At 48.1% G+C, this 18,421-nt stretch overlaps 1 long non-coding RNA gene across 1 annotated transcript in view; it reads right to left on the bottom strand.

The window, feature by feature from the left end:
- Positions 1–16,091, bottom strand: part of LOC143442277 (uncharacterized) — a 36,989-nt gene extending 20,898 nt beyond the window's left edge. Inside the window, exon 1 of the long non-coding RNA XR_013110312.1 lies at positions 15,058–16,091. This is a non-coding gene — a long non-coding RNA (uncharacterized LOC143442277). The remainder of the gene's footprint in view (positions 1–15,057) is intronic.
- Positions 16,092–18,421: the final 2,330 nt, after the last annotated feature.

Genomic DNA, 18,421 nt, shown 5'->3' with positions numbered 1-18,421 from the left:
ATGCATAGCTCTTGCCTTCTCTTTAAACAGAAACCTGATGTTTGAACCCTGAAGATAGACTTAAAGGGTCACAGGACCTCTTGGTCGCTTTTCCCGATGTGGCCATGTCGAATGAATCTTCTTTTCTGCTTTTTTACTATTATTTCTTTCTGTAACTGACTCACTGGGGACAGGATACGGAGTCTAGATTGGCAGGGCTGCTAGGACCCAGGCTCTGACCCCGGCAATGCCAGTGACAATAGAGCATCCATTCTGCGCTGTTCATTGTGAAGGTCCCAGTGGGTTGGGCTTCCTATGCCGATCGAGCTGGCTTTGCCACAAATTTGCACAGTTCGTTGATGAAGTCAAGAAGTATATACTGATCACCAGGTGTGCCAGGCAGTTGTTAACTACTCATTGAGAGAATAATCTAGGGCCCAACAGGGAGCTAGGAACCGACTTGAAATTGAACCTTAGCCCCACTTTTTAAATTGAAAATAGATTTTTTTTCATACAATATATGCTGATCTTACTTTCCTGTTCCCCAACTTCTTCCAGATCCTCCCCACCCACCCAAATCCACACCCTTTCTTTCATTAGAAAAAAAAGCAGGCACATAAAAAGAAAAATAGAATTCAAACAAATAAACAGGAAAAAAAAGAGAGAGCCCAAAATGCAAAAGAAACACATACAGATGCAGAGACACACATCCATGCACACAGAAATCCTGTAAAAATATAAAATCAGAAACCAGAAAATATAAGCAAAAGACTTCCTACTTCTTATTTGCTGTGTGATCTTAGGTGAGCTAAGGACCCTCTCTGTAGGTCAATTTTATGATTCTTAAATATTTTTCACAAGTCTACCTCTTGAGGTTTTGAGAGCTTTTCCATTTCTTTTTGTCTTCCCTTCAATAAAATGGAAAAGTGTTGTGCAGGCAAGGCTAGCCTGCCCTATCTAGCAAGTTGCAAGACAGGCAGAGCTACATAAGACCCTATGTCAAAGAAAAAAAAAAGAAGGAAGTGTGTGTGGGCCTCGGCAAACTCAGTCCTTATAGGGAGGCCAGCTTTCTAATGGGAATCAGTCCCCTGCTCAGCACATGGCTTCAGTGGTCACCCACAGATTCCCAAATTATCATGAAGGCAGCTTTACCCAGACACTGCATTTTGCGAGTCTGCACGCGGAGGCCGGGTTATATTTAAGCAGAGCTTTCCCTCCTCTCCAGACAGCGGCTTGAAAAAAACCCACCTATGTCCAGAAGCAAAAGAATGCCTTCCCTTTGCTTGCACCGTGACTTGCAGCTGACTATGGCTGGGAGCTGGAGGGTGGCCTGGAGCCTGGGTTGGATCCTGCCTGGGATACTGTCTGAGGAGCAGCCATGTGCTGTCAGGTCTCAGAGCCGGTGTCTGACTTCCTTGTTACCACAAGGCCTGTGGTTTCCAGCTCTGTCTGCATCTGAGTCCTGCTAACCAACAGTGGGAGAGAAAACAGACATGAACCCAGGCAGCCACACACAGGCACCCAGACGTGCGCAGCCTTCAGAGGAAGTGGAGCGCCAGATGTTCTGGGTTTCCTGTTCGATGCTTCCACAGCTGGTTGAGTCTGTGGCTGTGGTTTGTCTGTCTCGGGCTTATGTGAAAGACAGAAGCCCGGCTGACTGGAAACCTTCCCCCATCTCCGACTGATCAGTTACACAGAAATCTGGCAGATCAGAGATTTCCTGAAACACTCAGACCTGGATTCTCCCTGAAAGACCCCCAAATCCCCCTGTCCCTGAGGAGCGGTCATAGGCTGTTGGTTGGCCCTCTTAGGACCTGGGGACATTGGAAAATACTCCAAATGTGCCATTAATTTGAACTACTTCTCCCTGAGAAGAAGGAAGCTGAGGCCAGGCTGCTTCAGACCCTAGTCCAGAGCCTGGCATGGAGTAGACACTCAGAAAACGCCCAACAAGGGAAGGCATGGTAATAAATGCCTATGGTCCCAGTACCTAGAAGTCTGAGGCAGGAGGATGGATAGAGCCCAGGAATTTGAGGCCAGGTTTCAAACAGCAAGCTCCTGTTTCAGTGATAAAACTGGCTGGGAAGGGGCTCAGTGAGGGAAATGCTTGCAGCACACAAATGGGAACCTAAGTTTTTGTCCCCAGAATTCACATAAAGGCTGGGCTTGGTGGTGTGCCATCTAACTCCAGCTCTGGGCTGGCAGTATATGTGTGAAGGGAGGATCCTGGGCTCACTGGCCATCCAATCTGGCTGAAACAGTGAGTTTCAGGTTCAGAAATAAGATGGAGAAGCAATTGAGGACGTTTCAATGTTACCTCCATATGCAGCCACTTGGGCAAACACACACATATATATGCATACCACACACACATGCATACAATCACACACACACACACACACACACACACACAGAGAGAGAGAGAGAGAGAGAGAGAGAGAGAGAGAGAGAGAGAGAGAGAGTCAAAGTAATACAACACAACCACTCCAATCACTCAACATCTGGAGGACTAGCTGAAGGCCCACTGTGTCTCTGGGAGTTGGGTCTAAAAGCCCCAGTTTAGCATCCTGTTTCTTATGCAGCTTTGGATTTTAACAGACAAGGGTTTGAGGCATTGCTGTGTTGCTGATTTCCTGATCACAAGTCATTTAAAGCCACCGGCCTGGTTTTCTTATTTGTACAACAGATACTGCTTCCTAGGGGCATCAAGGTCTCTTGAGCATGGATTTGCTTGACAGAGTCACACCCATAGCAACTGCTCAGTAATGCTGGCTCCCTCTCTGTCCTTGCAATGATGCAGTTCATTTAGGGAGAGGCTAAGAAGCAAACAGGGTGGAACAGGTAACAGCCAGGTAACAAGGTAACGGGTAACGATAGTCCTGGAACACCTGCTTCTGAAGCAGGGTATACAGCAAGGGTACTAATGTTTGCAGGGGTGTTGTCGGGCCATTCTGGGCCTCTAGGCTCTCTAAAGAAACTCCCAATGTCCTCCGCTGGCTGTGGAGTGAGGTTAGGATTGGGGGGTGAGTATGGTTTAGTCTCCTTAATGATTACCAGGGATTTTTTTTTTTGATTACTACTGTTACTGTTCAGTGTGCATCGAAACCTGGTGGCAAAGCCCCTTACCAAGTGTTCATGCAGCAGGCTCCATGGGTCTGCCCTTCACCTGTATCTCCATCTATGAGATTCTAGGCATCCACAACTGACTGTGGACATCCGTTTTGTCTCTGGAGTGGACCCACGAGGTTCAAGTGCCATCTCTGGCATTTATCTGTGTAATGTTGGGCAAGTTCACCTCATCTCTCTGTGCCTCTGTAAAGATGGCACATGTGCCTTTAAGTAAAATGGCAACTGGATGGTGGAGAAGCTGGGGAGAGCATGTGTGCCTAGAGCATCCAGATATAGTAACATAGCAAAATAAGGATAAGTGACAGTTAATCCCCTCGGTCGGCTACATGGCAGATTTTGAGCCAGGCTGGGGTACATGAAACCCAGTCTTAAAAAGACAAAATAGGTACTAGGTCCTTCCTGCCCATCTCACGTTAGTGTGAGCACCACATTTAGTGTCCACTTGCTGCAGAGAAATGCAAAGGGAGGCACAGATTCAGGGCTCAAGCTGCAGAGGTGTCCCAGAAATCATGGGACTCCTGGATGGAAGCTGGAGACTACTCTTGGGGTAAAGGCTGCTGGCCAGACAAGAAGGAAGTGGTTTGCTTATTTTTCTTATGCAAGTCAGTCTCTGTCCCAGTGAGTGATGTGGCAGACATCCCAGAGTGTGTCACGAGCTGAATCAGCCAGAGAATGTTAGGTAATGCTGCAGTAACAAACAGTCCCTGGGGCTGGGTGGCGAGACACAATAACAGCTTTTTGTCCCCTCAGGCTATAGCACTCAGGAAGCCAGTATGTGTGTGTGCAGGCTAGAGGACCACTCACATGTCACTCTTCCTCACTGTCCATCTTTAATATATATATTTTCATTTATCTGTGTTTGATTGGGTACCTGTGTGTGGCTGAAGCGACCTGAGGAGGGTGATGGATTCCCTGGTACTAGAGTTATAAGAAGTTATAAACCACCATTTGTGTGCTAGAACAGCAAGTGCTTTTAACCACTGAGCCATCTCTCTAGCCTCTGTACGCCCCTCACCCCCTTTTTGAGCTAGGTTCTCTAACTACCAAGGGCTCACTTATTACACAAGGCTGACTGACTAGAAAGCCCCAGGGATCTTTCTGTCCTCATCTCCTCAGGACTTACTTTACAAGTGCATGCTTGGCTTTTCCTGTGGGCTCTGGGGATTGAAGTCAGGTCCTTGAGGTTGCATGACAAGCACATTACTGACCCGGCTACCTCCCCAGTCCTGGATGCTGTCTTCTCTGGAACACACACCTCTGTGGGTGAATTGGCTAAGAGACACAGGCAGGCATGTGGGCCTTTTGAGAACACACGTCTCCCGTGGTTAGTTTCACTGACCCTGTCTCTTCACAACCCACAGTGGCCATGTACAGCTTCATCTTCTTGGCCATCATCTTTTCCACTCTCAAGATACTTCTGGGAGTGAGGAGGGCAGTTTTGCTGTGGCCCAAGCCATCTGGAACTTTCTGTGTAGTGTAGTCAGCCCTCCAACTTTGCAGTCCTCTAGGCTCAGCCTTCCCAGTGTTAGAATTACAGGTACGTGCCACTTCACCTAGCAGAAAATCTCCTAGTCTAGATTTTCAGCTTGGGCACAAGGATCGGTGGTTCTTAAGATAGAAAGGGAAAACTCTCTCCACATGAGGAGAAAAACATTCTGTTTCTAGCAGACCCCGAAGCCAGTCAAATTGTTGATCATCTCGCCTGGGCCTTCCAAGGTGGGATGAGCATTTCTCAGCTTGCCAAGAAGTACTCCAGACCCTCTGAGGTCCTGTGGGTCTGGGATAGGAGGCTGCCTGCCAAGAAAGCCTAGGTCGAGAGATACACAGACCTCAAAGTGTGCCTGGCCGCCCACACTGCCATTGGTCCTGGTTCTCTGTACAGAGCTCAGCCAAAACCAACCCAGATATCTTTGGAAATAGAGAAGGCTGGACTGGAACCCTGCAATTTGGGGCAGCTTTTTTTTTTTTTTTTTTTTTTTTTTTTTTTTTTTTTTTTTTTAAATGGAGCACATAGCTTGGGAATTTGCCTTAAGAAATCTTTCATTCCTAGATTGTCAGTGGAGAAATGGTTCTTATTTATTTAACCTTGAGTCAAGCCGCAGCCCCCACTCCTGGGCTGCTTGGGAAGGGTTGTTTTAAAATAGCTGAGCAAGCTAAAAGAGCCTGGGTTGACTTGCTGGAAGGCTCTGAAGCAAGCAGCCTGACACAGGAAGTTCTTGATTTTTTCCATAGAATAAGACTGGCAGTGGCTGAGGGTGGGCAGTGGTGTGGGAGGGAGGGTGGACTGTCAGGGAGAAACAAAGCCTGGGTCAGTCTTAGATTCCAGGTCATCTGGGTTGTCTTTGCAGTTGACCTGTCTTGTTGGGATCTGGGAATGTGAGGAGACAATGGAGGGTGTGGGGGGGGGGGGCACTGTGTAACAGGGTTACACTGTGTAACCCTGGATGGATTGGATCTCATTTTGTAGACCAGGCTGGCCTCGAACTCACAGAGGTCTGTCAGCCTCTGCCTTCCAAATGTACCACCACACTCTGCCTGAATTACAGATTTTGTGAGCCACGTGGATGCTGAAACTGAATCCCAGGTCCTTTGCAAGAACAAGTGAGCCATGTCTCTTGTTCCCCCACCAAGCTGCCGCTGTTGTTGTTTTGGGGTCAGGGTCTTTTATCATAGCAGAAGAGATGAAACTATGACACCCCCTCACATTTCCACCTCTACAGCTTTGGGATCAGAAGCACACAGTGCTTTGTCCTACTTTGACACGGTTGCCGGGATCTAAACTCAGGTCTACAAGTTTGCAAGGGAGGCGTGTTTTACTGACCGAGCTCTTTCCCAGCTCCTGGAGGGTTCATTTTGAGAGCCTCTCTAGGCAGCTTCACACTCAATAGACCTGAGCTCCTCTCTTCTTGTCTAGCCTCCATTTTTTGGTGAGAGGACAGACAGACAATTCTTACTCTGTTGGTTTATGTTGAGCTGACTCAAAGTCTGTGTGTCCCACTGATGGTTCTGCCAAGTTCCAAACCTCCCACCACTGCGAGCCTCTGTCACTGCTGAGCATGGAGCTGGGATGAGAGAAGCACATTTGACCCTCGCAAGCACATTATTGTGGGGAAATCTACCTCATCCAAGGCGAGGCTATAACCAAAGGCACACCATCAGAATCTTCTGGCTGTCAGGAAACACTGTTTCTTAAAAGAAACAGTCTTACTATCTATAATATCTATCAGATATAATATATAACAGATATCGGTTATATCTAACAGACTTACTATTTAGTCTTACTACCTAGACAGGATGGTGGCCAAAGGCTGCTGGCAGTCACCTTGCTGGTTTTAGAGGGAAGTTGTTTGAGGGGTGTGTGTGTGTGTGTAGGTGGTCATTCATGGTATTACTTGAATTCTTGGACACTGCCATCCCTGAAGTAGCCATCTCTGGGCTTTACAGTTATACACACCAGTATTACCTCCCTTGCTTAGGTGTGAATTCCTGCCACATGTCAATTAAAAAGCCATGGCTAAAATAAGCAGGTTGCTCACAAAGGGTACTAACAAATAGATTTGATGTTGGCCTTGTACTGGCTTCACAAGTGTCCACATCTTTTAAAAGTGTAAAAACTGGGCCTGGAGAGATGGCTTAGTGCTTAAGACTTAAACTCAGGTTTAGTTTGTAACACCCAATGGGACAGCATACAGCTGACTGTAACTGCAGTGCCAGGGGATCTGGCGCCCTCTTCTGGTCTCCTCGGGCAGCCTCATGCACAGGATATATAGACATACAATCACACACACACACACACACACACACACACACACACACACACACAAATGAAATAATAAATAGACCTAAATATGAATATAAGAACAATCTAAATGTGGTAGTGCCCGCCTGTACTCCCAACTACTTGGGAGGCCAAGGTGGAAGGATCAGTTGAATCTGGAAGTTTATATCCAGCCTGGGTGACCCAGCAAGACCCTGTAGCAATAATAACAAAGATAATGAGAAAAGAAAAATATATCTATGTTTATTATGAGCGCAAGTTCTGTGACAAAGCTTTTTTTATTTTTATATTCAAGAGCCTGCGGATTGTTTGACCTTGGCTGACTGGAACATCAAGATTCTAAGAGATGGAAAGTTGTGTATAAACAGCCTAAGTAGGTCAGATCAGCTTCAGCCCCTTATGACAACTGCATTAGTTAGGGTTAGTTTTGCTGTGATGAAATACCATGACCAAAGGCAACGTGAGGAGAAAAGGGTTAATTTATAGTTAATTAATTTATAGTTCCACATAACAGTTCATTATCAACAGCAGTGAGGACAGGAACTCAGGCAGGGCAGGAACCTGGAGGCAGGAGCTGATGCAGAGGCCATGGAGGGTGCTGCTCACTGGCTTGCTCCTCATGGCTTGCTCAGCCTGCTTTCTTATATAGAATCCAGGACCACCAGCCCAGGGATGGCACCACCAAACATGGACTGAGCTCTCCCAGATCAATCACTCTACTGACTGGTTTTGTGTCAACTTGACACAAGCTGGAGTTATCACAGAGAAAGGAGCCTCCCTTGAGGAAATGCCTCCATGAGATCCAGCTGTAAGGCATTTTCTCAATTAGTGATCAAGGGGGGAGGGCCCATTGTGGGTGGTGCCATCCCTGGGCTGGTAGTCCTGGGTTCTATAAGAAAGCAAGCTGAGCAAGCCAGGGGAAGCAAGCCAGTAGGCAGCACCCTCCATGGCCTCTGCATCAGCTCCTGCTTCCTGACCTGCTTGAGTTCCTGTCCTGACTTCCTTTGGTGATGAACAGCAATGTGGAAGTGTAAGCTGAATTAACCCTTTCCTCCCCAACTTGCTTCTTGGTCATGATGTTTTGTGCAGGAATAGAAACTCTGACTAAGATAATCACCAATTAAGAAAATGTTCTACAGGGTTGCCACAAACCACTCTTTTTGTTTGTTTGTTTGGTTTGGTTTGGCTTGTTTTTTCGAGACAGGGTTTCTCTGTAGTCCTTCCTGGCTGTCCTGGAACTCACTCTGTAGACCAGGCTGGCCTCGAACTCAGAAATCTGCCTGCCTCTGCCTCCCAAGTGCTGAGATTAAAGGCGTGCGGCACCACTGCCTGGTGCCACAACCCACTCTTATGGAGGGATTTTGTCAATTGAGAGTCTCTTCTCTCTGATAACTCTATCTAGTTTGTCAGCTCAGCTTATTAGCAAAGCCAAGCCAACAATGAAGGTCGGATTTCCCGCCTCCTGTGGCTGCCTATCTACTTTCTTTAGCTTTTCTTTTTTTTTTTTAAAGATTTATTTATTTTCTGTATGTGAGTACATTGACGCTATCTTCAGACTCACCAGAAGAGGGCATCAGATCCCATGACAGATGGTTATGAGCCACCATGTGGTTGCTGGGAATTGAACTCAGGACTTCTGGAGGAGCAGTCACTTCTCTTAACCGCTGAACCATCTCTCCAGCCCCCTACTTTCTATAGTTGTGATTATCCAAACTCGAGCTGCTTCTCTGTGCTGACATAGTGTCCGTGTGGTCGTCCCCCCCCCCCCCCCCCCCCCGCAGGATGACTAAGTTTGCATTCTCTGGCCTTGGTCGCTCTCATTTAGCTCATGAATAAGTCATCCATAGCAGTATTTTATGTCAACGATAGATAAACGAAAAGATTCGGGGTGCATAGGTTGGAGTCAGCTTTCACCACCGTCATGTCCTAGTTAGCTTTGAACACTATTTAGAGTCATCTGGAAGGAAAGCCTCCATGAGGGTTGACCTGTGGGGGACTGTCCTTATTAACTGATGCCGGAGGGCCTAGCCCACAGTGGGAAGCACCATTCCCTAGGCAGGTGGTCATGGGTTCTATGTATAAGAAAGCTAACTAAGCATGAGCCTGTGAGTGACCCAGCTAGCAAGCTTTATCTCCCATGGTTCCTGCTGTATTTCCCTGGGTGTGAGAGAGTCACCTAGTCAGAGGCGACTGGCAGGGGACAGCAAGTAGTCCTGCCTTCTGTTACTGTGCCGCTGATGTCTTCCAGTGACCTAGAACTGTAAGGTGAAATAAACCCTTTCCTCCCCAGGTTGCTTTTGGTTAATGTTTTATCACAGCAGCGAATTCGAACAGATGCGTAATTCTGCCAGGCGCAGGTACAGCCGGGAAACACAGTAGAAACATGACTCTTCCATCAACACTTCCAGACAGTCCTGTGAGGTCTGGCCACTCACACACTTGCCACCTGAAGGTCTTGGAGGACACAAGGATGAAAACCCCTCCCTTGGATGTGGGAAGAGCAGAGTCCTCCTTGCTGTAGCTGGATGTGACCTCCCTTTCTGCCAGCCCTGGAAATCAGCCAGTCACTCTGGCCCTTCACCCAGGGCTGACAGCCCAGTACCTTGGTGAACCTGACCTGACTAGTTATGTAAACAGAATTCTGTCTCAAAGAGCCGAGCCAACTAACTAACCAAACAAATGAGGAATGAAAGAGGAGGTTATCTTGGGGGATGGTCCTCATCTCCCCACACAGCCTCTGGTTTACCAATCTGAAGCTCTTGACTTAATTTCTCCCCTTCCCAGAGTTGCTTGGGGACAGACAGGCCTGGATAATGTCTAATCCGCTCCACACTGTTGACTGTTCCACTTGCCTATGCTAAAAGCCCCTGATCCTTCTGCTGTAATCATCATAAAGTGCCCATCCCATAATTAGATTTTCAAACTTGGGCTTAATTTTCTCAGACCTAGAAGTTAGCTGTCTGTTTGATAATCCACTTGATACACATAAGGAAAGCTAGGGTCAGAGGGGTTAAGCCACTTGTCAGGAGCCATGGCTGGGCCTCAAAGTCAGGCCCCAAACCCAGATTTCCTGCCTATACAAAGCGGAGAGAGTTGCATTGATATATTTTCATTTCACGGCACTGAATTTATAATATCCAGCTATCACCGATGAACTAGCTTGAAGAAAATTTTCTTGTGGAGGGATCAAAGGCAAGGTGCTGCGTGCTTGTGATCCCAGCACCAGCGAGGCAGAGGCCAAGGTCACTGGGGTTCTCTTGTTAGTCAGCTCAGCCTCATACATAGATAGCTCCAGGCCAAACAAGGAGTCTGTCTTCAAACAAGACAAAACTGAAACCTAGGTGATTGTGCCTGAGGAGCCACACAAGAGGTTAACCTCCACACAAATAAGCATACATGCACCTCCCTCCGCACACACCTTCCCTGACACACAAATGACTTAAGGAAGCGTTTATGTGCTTCATAGTTTGAAGAAATAGGCCATCTTGACACAGAAGGGGTAGCCTTGGGAGGGGAGAGAGCCACTCACATGGGCATGGCAGGAAGCAGAGAGAGGAGGGAACAATGGTGGCCAGCTCTCTTCCTCATTTTCAGTCAGTCTAGGCCCCCAGCCCATGGGAAGATGCTGCCCTCTCTCAGGATGGGTCTTTCCTCCTTAGTTAAACTTTCTTAGATATGTCCTCAGAGACACACCAGTGTGCGTCTCCTGGCAGATTCTAACTCCAGTCAAGTTGACAGTGCAGCTTGGCTGTCCTGTTCATGGTGGGCCTCAGATGCCCGCCCTGGATGAAGGCCTCTGTCTCGGGATGGTGTTCCCCATTACCCTGGCAGCAGAGAGCCCGCCCATCTCATGGAGACTTTTGTTGTCTTTGTTTTAGACAGGTTCTCAAGATATAGCCCGGCTGGTCTGGAGTACAGGAACTTCCTGTCTCGGCCTTCCATGTACTGGGATTACGGGTGTGCACCACTATGCCCAGTCACGATGGGGACTTCCGATTTAGCTTAGCTCTGTGTCTTAGTCCAGTTCTGCTACTGTGACAGAATCCCACTGGCAGTGTAGATTCTGAAGTAGGCATTTGTTTGGCTCTAGAGTCCAGGAAATCAAAGGACACAGCAAGTTGCCTACTTTTGGCCAGGGCCTTTGCACTGCACTGTCTGTCCCAGGGCAGAAGCCGAAGTCCAGGTGGGGCTGAAGGTGGCCTTTCATCAAGCTGGCTTGCCAGTCCCCCTCTTATGCTTTTAACCACACTTTTTTTTTTTTTTTTTTGTCTTTCAAGACAGGGTTTCTCTGTGTAGCCCTGGTTGTCCTGGAACTCACTCTGTAGACCAGGCTAGCCTCGAACTCAGAAATCTGCCTGCTTCTGCCTCCCAAGTGCTGGGATCAAAGGTGTATACCGCCACTGCCCGGCACATTTTTTTTCTTTTAAAAAATATTTTAGAGTTGTTTATTTTATGTACATGAGTGTTTTGCTTGCATGTTTTCGTGTACACCATGTTTGACTGTGTGTGCCCAGTGCCGTCAGATGCCAGAATAGGGCATCAGATCCCATGGAACTAGAACTCTGGATGGTTGTAAGCAGCCATGCGGGTTCAGGGAATTAAACCTGGGTCCGCTACAAGAGAGGTATATGCTCTAAACCATTGAGCCGTCCAGCCCCTCCTCACCTTAGCTTTTGAGACAGGGTCACTCCCTGAACTTCGAGTTTTACCAATTCAATGAGACCAGCAGCCATCGTCCAGCCCAGGGATCCTCACCTACACACACACACACACCCCAGCACTAGCACGCAGGCTTCTCACAGGGGGGGGGGGGGGCCGAGGATCCAAACTCTGGTCCTCGTTGTTACAAAGCAAACATTTTACCCATTGGGCTAGCTCCCCTCTCCTCACATAGACGTTTGAAAAAACGATGACTTTGTGGTAACAAAAAATTTTTCAAGGACAACATAGCAGTGTTGAAAACCACCACCCTGCACCCAAGAATCTGCACAGGAGAAAGTGGGGGAGGAGGGGAAGAAGAAAAGAAAAAAATAAAAACAAAACCAAAAAAACAAGATAGCAAAGCGTTCCTGGCTAGCAGACAGACCCTGGGAGCCGATAATTTCACTTCCCCACTTTTAAAACTCTCCAGCATGAATGACCTCTGTCAAGATTAATTACACTTTAAAAATATAGTTTTTTGTTTTTTTTTTTTTTTTAATCTTGAGAGTTCTATTTTTGGCCAAAATGAGGCAAACAAGGAAAAGAAGAAAACAAACATGTTAACATTTTGTGTTTCCCTCCAAGTCTTTCTGCATTCCTATTTCCACGACTAAAAATAGATATTCTTTGGACTTCTTTAGAGAAGAAAAATCCCAAGGAATTTTGGAGGCTCTCTGCCTGGCTCTGAGGTTCTGGCTCCCCGGAAGTTCCTTGCAGCCTGGGAAGGGTGGCTGCTGGTTCAGGCTTCTGGGATTAGAGCTACTGTTAGCTCAGGCTCCTGGCCAGCATGGGCCCATCACCTATAATCCTGGGAAGGGATGCTACCCCATCCTCAGCTTTCACGGCCTCCTCTGCAGTCTCTATGCAATCAAGTCACTACTTCCTCCACGGGTTAGCAGACTCTAACCAGTGGGAGGCTTTTCTTTCTACCCAGTGGTTTGGGCATCTGTCAACTCAGCTCAAGTGAAAGCTTTGTTATCTGGACCCACTGGGTTGGGCAATCGATAGAAGGTTGGGCTGAGTTTGGTGGTTCACACCTGTCATCTTAAGGTAGGCATGAGAATAAGGCTAGCCTGGGATACAAAGTGAGACTTTATTAAAAACAAAATATCAGGTTTGGGCCCTAGGGTGTGTGGTGGGTCTGCTGGAGCCTGTCATATCTTGCTCTGATCAGGTCAGGACAATGTCACAGGGCTCTGTCTGGACTGGCTCTCTGAAAATCTGCTGGTACCAGGGGCTCTACAGGGCTATTGGCTCATTCACAACTTCAGGCCAAGGCAGCCCCCACCTCAAGGCCCTGGGATATCTCCCTTTGATTCCTAGGAAATGCCACTCATTCTGAGGTTGGTGAAGTGGGAAGGGGACTCCCCGGGCCTATTTCTGCTGGCCTGTCCTCAGTCTACAACAGTGACACCCAATCTCCTGTTTCATCCCCTCACCTCCCGTGACTGCCTCTGCCCTCCAGCATTGTGCCATGATTCAGAATTTCTATGTCCCTGCCTGCACTCTGCCTCCTCCCCACCCCACCCCCAGCAGTTCACCGTAACCACAGCTGGCTTTCCTTTTTCGTCAGAGGTGAGCGTGAATCAGGAGTCACCAGGGTCTGTTCAGAGTTGGCTGCTTTACTCTGAAGGCAAAGCAGGTCAGGCTGGCCAGGCCCTCCTTGCTGGGTCAGAGTGAGGACATGGGTAGGGGAGGCTGGTCTGGGGACCAGGCCAGGAGTAGATGGGTGGGGTTGGGAGATCCGGATGGCCATGCGAAAAGCCATTCTGTAGCATCCACAGGCTAGCCTCTCTCTGCCCTAAGTCCCCAGGAGACGTCATAGAGATATGCTCACTTTTTTGTTATTCAATGATAGGAGGGGGTACTTATGTTCTCTTCTCTAAAAGTCTAAATCCATTAAAAAGAATCTCCCAGGAATCTTTGTGTGTACAATATGCTTTTATTGCTGTTTTTAGTTTTAAAAATTTGCTTTTATTTTAGTTATTTTTATTATATATATGTGTGTGAGAGAGAGAGAGAAATAGATGGGGAGAGAGAGAGAGAGAGAGAGAGAGAGAGAGAGAGAGAGAGAGACCTGGTGAAGTTAAGTGTGCTTTCCTTGGCTACACTCCCTCTCCCCAGCAAAACTTTAAGTTGACATGGTTCTTTTTAAAAGCCACTGATAAGGCCAAGAAGAGCCTTCAGATACCAAGGTGCCTACAAAGCTGACTCAAATCTGAAGCCACACAACAGCCACTTGCTAAGAAGCCAGTTGGGAAAGCATGGGCCAAGTCACTGGTTACCATTAGATTCCTGTGACTTCAGAAGGGCTCACTCAAGCCTCCTTGGATTAGGGGATGGTGGTGTGCTGTAAGGACCAGCATGGGGCTAGAGCTTGTGTGGGTGGGGCTAAGCCAATGGCCATCAACACTTCCATGAGACCCATTTCCCCTCCTTTCTCAAGCCCACTCAAGAAGGGCTAACTGCAGACACAGCTGCAGCTCTGATTGCAAGGACTGGCTGGATTCTTTAAGCACATGGTGCAGGCTAGCCCGTCGGAATACCCTCAGGACCCTTTTCCGCCCAAGTGCTGAGTATCTGGAAAGGATGGCAGCAGTAGAGCTGGGAGATGTGAAGCTTTGGGCTTTAGATGACCCTCTCTGGCTGTGGAGGAAGACGGAGGCCTACAGACACCATGTGAACTCTGAGGACCTTAGGCTTCTGAAGCTGAAACTGGCCCACTCGTGAGTGTTCCCTCTGTCCCCTGCAGCCTTGTACTGCAGAGGTCAGAAGAGGATGTCAGCTACCCTAGAACTGGAGTTACAGGTGGTTGTGAGCCACCATGTGGGTACTGGGAACTGAGCCCAGGTCCTCTGCAAGAGTAACAAGTGCTCTTAACCAGGATAACCTACTTGGAGAATTTCAGACCCATCAGAGGCACTGTCCAGGAAACAGGGTTAGGGATGGAGAGTCGACTCAGCAGTTAAGAGCACTGGCTGCTCTTCCAGAGAACCCAGGCTCAGTTCTGAGCACCCACATGGCAGCTCACAGCAGTCTGTAACTCCAGTGCCTTCAGACATGATGCCCTCTTCTGCTTCTGGCCTCCACAGGTACTGCATGTATGTGGAACACGGACAAGCAGACAACGCACCCATACACACACACACACAAACACACACACAAAAAAAACCAAAAACCAAAAAACAAAACAAAACAAAAACAAAATGGAAGACCTGAAGCCATCTTTAAAAATAAAAATGTGGATAATATCTGAAGCATCCGAAACCGTGAGTTCACAATCAGCTCCAACTCCAGCTCCAGGTGGTCCTATGCCCTCTTGAGGCATGAGTCACGTATGTGGTATATGTTCATACATATAAACAAAACACTTAATACATATAAAATAAAACAAATCTTAAAAAAGAAACAAAAACCTTCCAACAAATAAACAACCAAACAGCCCAGAAAACTCAAACCACGGCTCTTACCTGTTGGAGATTCTTATTCTAGATGAGGGAACATCAAACAGGATCCAGACCTGACTTCCCTGGTCTCAGGCACATGGCACGCCCAACACCCGCTAAACACACTCCAGCCTATGGAAGAGGAAGTGGATGTCTCTGAAACAGGCCCATGGCTCCAGGCCTTGCCCTGGTGCATATCGTTATACGGCAATTCCAGGAAAAGCCCAAGAGTTCAGGGGTCAAGGCTGGGAAGTAAATGAGCTTGTGGCAGCCTGCTCTGGCTGCTCCCTGAGCCCTCTCACTCTGGCCAAGGCTGTGGTTCACACAGCATCCAGAGCCAGCTGCAGCTACGGCTACACAGAGCCCCTTCCTCAGCCTGCATCCTCAGTGCATCCGCTCCAGACTGCCTGGTCCCCTGACTTTCCTTTCCTGTACATGATGATGGCTCTCAGCTGGGGTGACTTTGTCCCCCCTCCTCCCAGCTGCAGGGAACATTTTTGGTCATAAATCAGAGTGGGGGTTCAGCGGTCACAGTGCTTCCCCAGTGGGCATAAAACCCTGGGCAATCCTAGTATTCGGAAGGTGGAAAGAAAAGGATCAGAAGTTAGAGACTATCTTCTGCTACATAGTGAGTTCAAGGCCAGCCTGAGATACATGAGAGTGTCTCAGACAAAAAAAAATCTATCATCTATCTATCTATCTATCTATCTATCTATCTATCTATCTATCTATCAGGGTAGGCTTTGACAATGTGTATGGATTAACAGAGAAGTGGCTGATGGGAGGCAACAGAGATTTAGAAGGGTGAATTTAGTACAGGAAGTAGGTTTTCAGACGTGTGTCTGTGGGCGCTAGATATTATCTATCCCCTTGCATCTGCTGTCTGTCCTCCCTGCTCTACTCTGTCTGTCTCTGTTCTTGGCCACCGAGAGGTGAACAACCTTACTCCATCCCTCAGACATCTGCTGCTTGTGTGTATGTGTTCAAAATGCATTGTATGCATGTTTTAAATCCTCAAGAATCAATACAAATATTATAATTTAGAAAGAAGCACAAGATGTGATGGGGAGGGTTGGGGTATAGGGGAGGGTTGGGGCAGGGAGAGCATTGGGGTTTGGGGGAGGGTTGGGGCATGGGGGAGGGTTGGGGCATGGGGGAGGGTTGGGGCATGGGGGAGGGTTGGAGTGTGGAGGAGGGTTGGGCTAGGGGGAGAGTTGGTATATGGGGGAGGGTTGGAGTGTAGGGGAGGGTTGGGGCATGGGGGAGGGTTGAAGCGTGGTTGAGGGTTGGGGTTTGAAAGAGGAGATTCTAGAAGAAAGGCAAAGTGGAGGGAAAGAGCATTCTAGACAGAGGGAACAGGTCCTAGAAATTCCAGAATATGCTGGAATTCGTGATGGCACTGGAGGCTGACAAGCCCAAGCAGCAAGACAGCAGGTCTCAGGATCACTGGAAGTAGGTCTAAGACCTGCCTACAAAGATATCACGTTCAAACGGGTGTTGAGTGAGGAAAGTGAGAGGGAGGGAGCTTACACCTGATATGTCATTGGGGGAGGGGCAGAAGACACTGGCTAGATCTCGGAGCGTTGCATGAGTCTATCTATCTCTGAGATAGATAGATAGGGGGAGAGAGAAAGAGAGAGAAAGAGAGAGAGAGAGAGAGAGACAGAGACAGAGACAGAGACAGAGACAGAGACAGAGACAGAGAGAACTTCAGAATCTTAGCCAGGATGACTGGGGGCATGGCTCAGTCAGCAAAGGGGGCGTGGCTCAGTCAGCAAAGCAAAGTTCCAAGTATAAGGACCGGAGCTGGAGCTGGAGCCCCACCACCCACATAGAAAGCCAGGCACTGGTATCCAGCAGCCTTAAATATGAACTTCGTGTGAACTGGCAAGGGCCTTTTTAATGCATGCATGCATGCATGCAGGTCCCATGCACCATGGGGTAATTCTCTTCCTTAGCCAGGCTTCAGGCTGTGGCTCCACCCCCTGTACCCCCTGAATGGATTGGCTGCTGGGCAGCACTGGCTGATCCCAACGTGAAAAGAGAAGTCCAGGGTTAAAACCAATGAAAAATGTGAGTCCAAGATTCAAGCCCTGAGGACGGAACTCTACGTACGTATGTATGTATGTATGTTTGTATGTATGTTTGTATGTATGTTTGTATTTGAGTGCTCTATCTGCTTGTATGCCTGCATGTCAGAAGAGAGAATCAGATCCCATTACAGATAGTTGTGAGCCATCATGTGGATGCTAGGAATTGAACTCAGGACCTCTGGAAGAACAGTCAGCGCTCCTAACCACCCAACCATCTCTCCTGCTCCTTGAACAAGATTCTTAGCTGCTACCCTCTAAGGGTAAGTTGAGGCCTTGGGAGGTGGCAGAAAATGAAGTTGCAAAGGCTCCAGGTCCAAGTTCATGTCCTGACCCTGATACCTGTAAGCCACGACCCTGGGCAGGCGCATGGATCCCTTCTCTGAGTCCCTATTGTTCTAACTCAACTGCGGATAATGATATTGCATATAGCTGCTATTTAGGTTACAGGGACACAGCCGGGCGGTGGTGTGCACGCCTTTATAATCCCAGCACTTGGGAGGCAGAGGCAGGCGGATTTCTGAGTTCAAGGCCAGCCTGGTCTACAGAGTGGGTATCAGGACAGCCAGGACTACACAGAAAAACCCTGTCTCAGAAAAAAAAAAAAAAGGTTACATGGACACAGGGCCTCTGGTGCAGTACTGGGTGTATTGCCAAATGCTCTAAAGATCAAGCTTATATTTATGCATTCATGCATAATCATTTACATTATCACTATGTTCGTTGTATTGCCTGTGCTTATCTCTCTGGCGTCTACAATGGTGCCCTGGAACTCAGTGGCTTAACAATTATGTGCTGCGTGAGTAAGGGACCTCAGAACAGGCTTAGCCTGCAGGTAAGCCAGTAAAGGATCATATCCCCAGAATCCCCGAGGTTAGTTCATCTCACGCCTACGTATCCAAGCCACCACGATGACCCTTGTGATAAACAGACAAGAAATGTGGGAATGTAGAAAGCTCAGGTTATGGCTTCCCTTCAGCGGAACTCTAAATGTCTGTTCCTGTCCTACCTGGGGTGGGAGATGGGGGGCCTCTTGGGGTGGGAGATGGAGAGCCTCTTGGGGTGGGAGATGGAGGGCCTCTTGGGATGTCTATGTGTTCTGACTCACATCAAGGGTCCGTGAGAATGAACAGTAAGCTTGTCTATCCCGTGGGGGCAGAGAGGGTCCTGGGAAATGATGACCAGGATGAGGAAGGACATTCACTGAGCTTCACTGCAAGATCAAGCATGCCTGGTTGGTATTGCCAAAGGATACAATGTACCCACAGCCATGCCAGAGGACAGAATTCAGAAGCCGT

Source organism: Arvicanthis niloticus, chromosome 5, assembly GCF_011762505.2.
Source record: "Arvicanthis niloticus isolate mArvNil1 chromosome 5, mArvNil1.pat.X, whole genome shotgun sequence".
Classification (NCBI taxonomy): domain Eukaryota; kingdom Metazoa; phylum Chordata; class Mammalia; order Rodentia; family Muridae; genus Arvicanthis; species Arvicanthis niloticus.
Note: the sequence above shows the minus strand (reverse complement) of the source record. Positions and strands in the feature narration are given on the sequence as shown.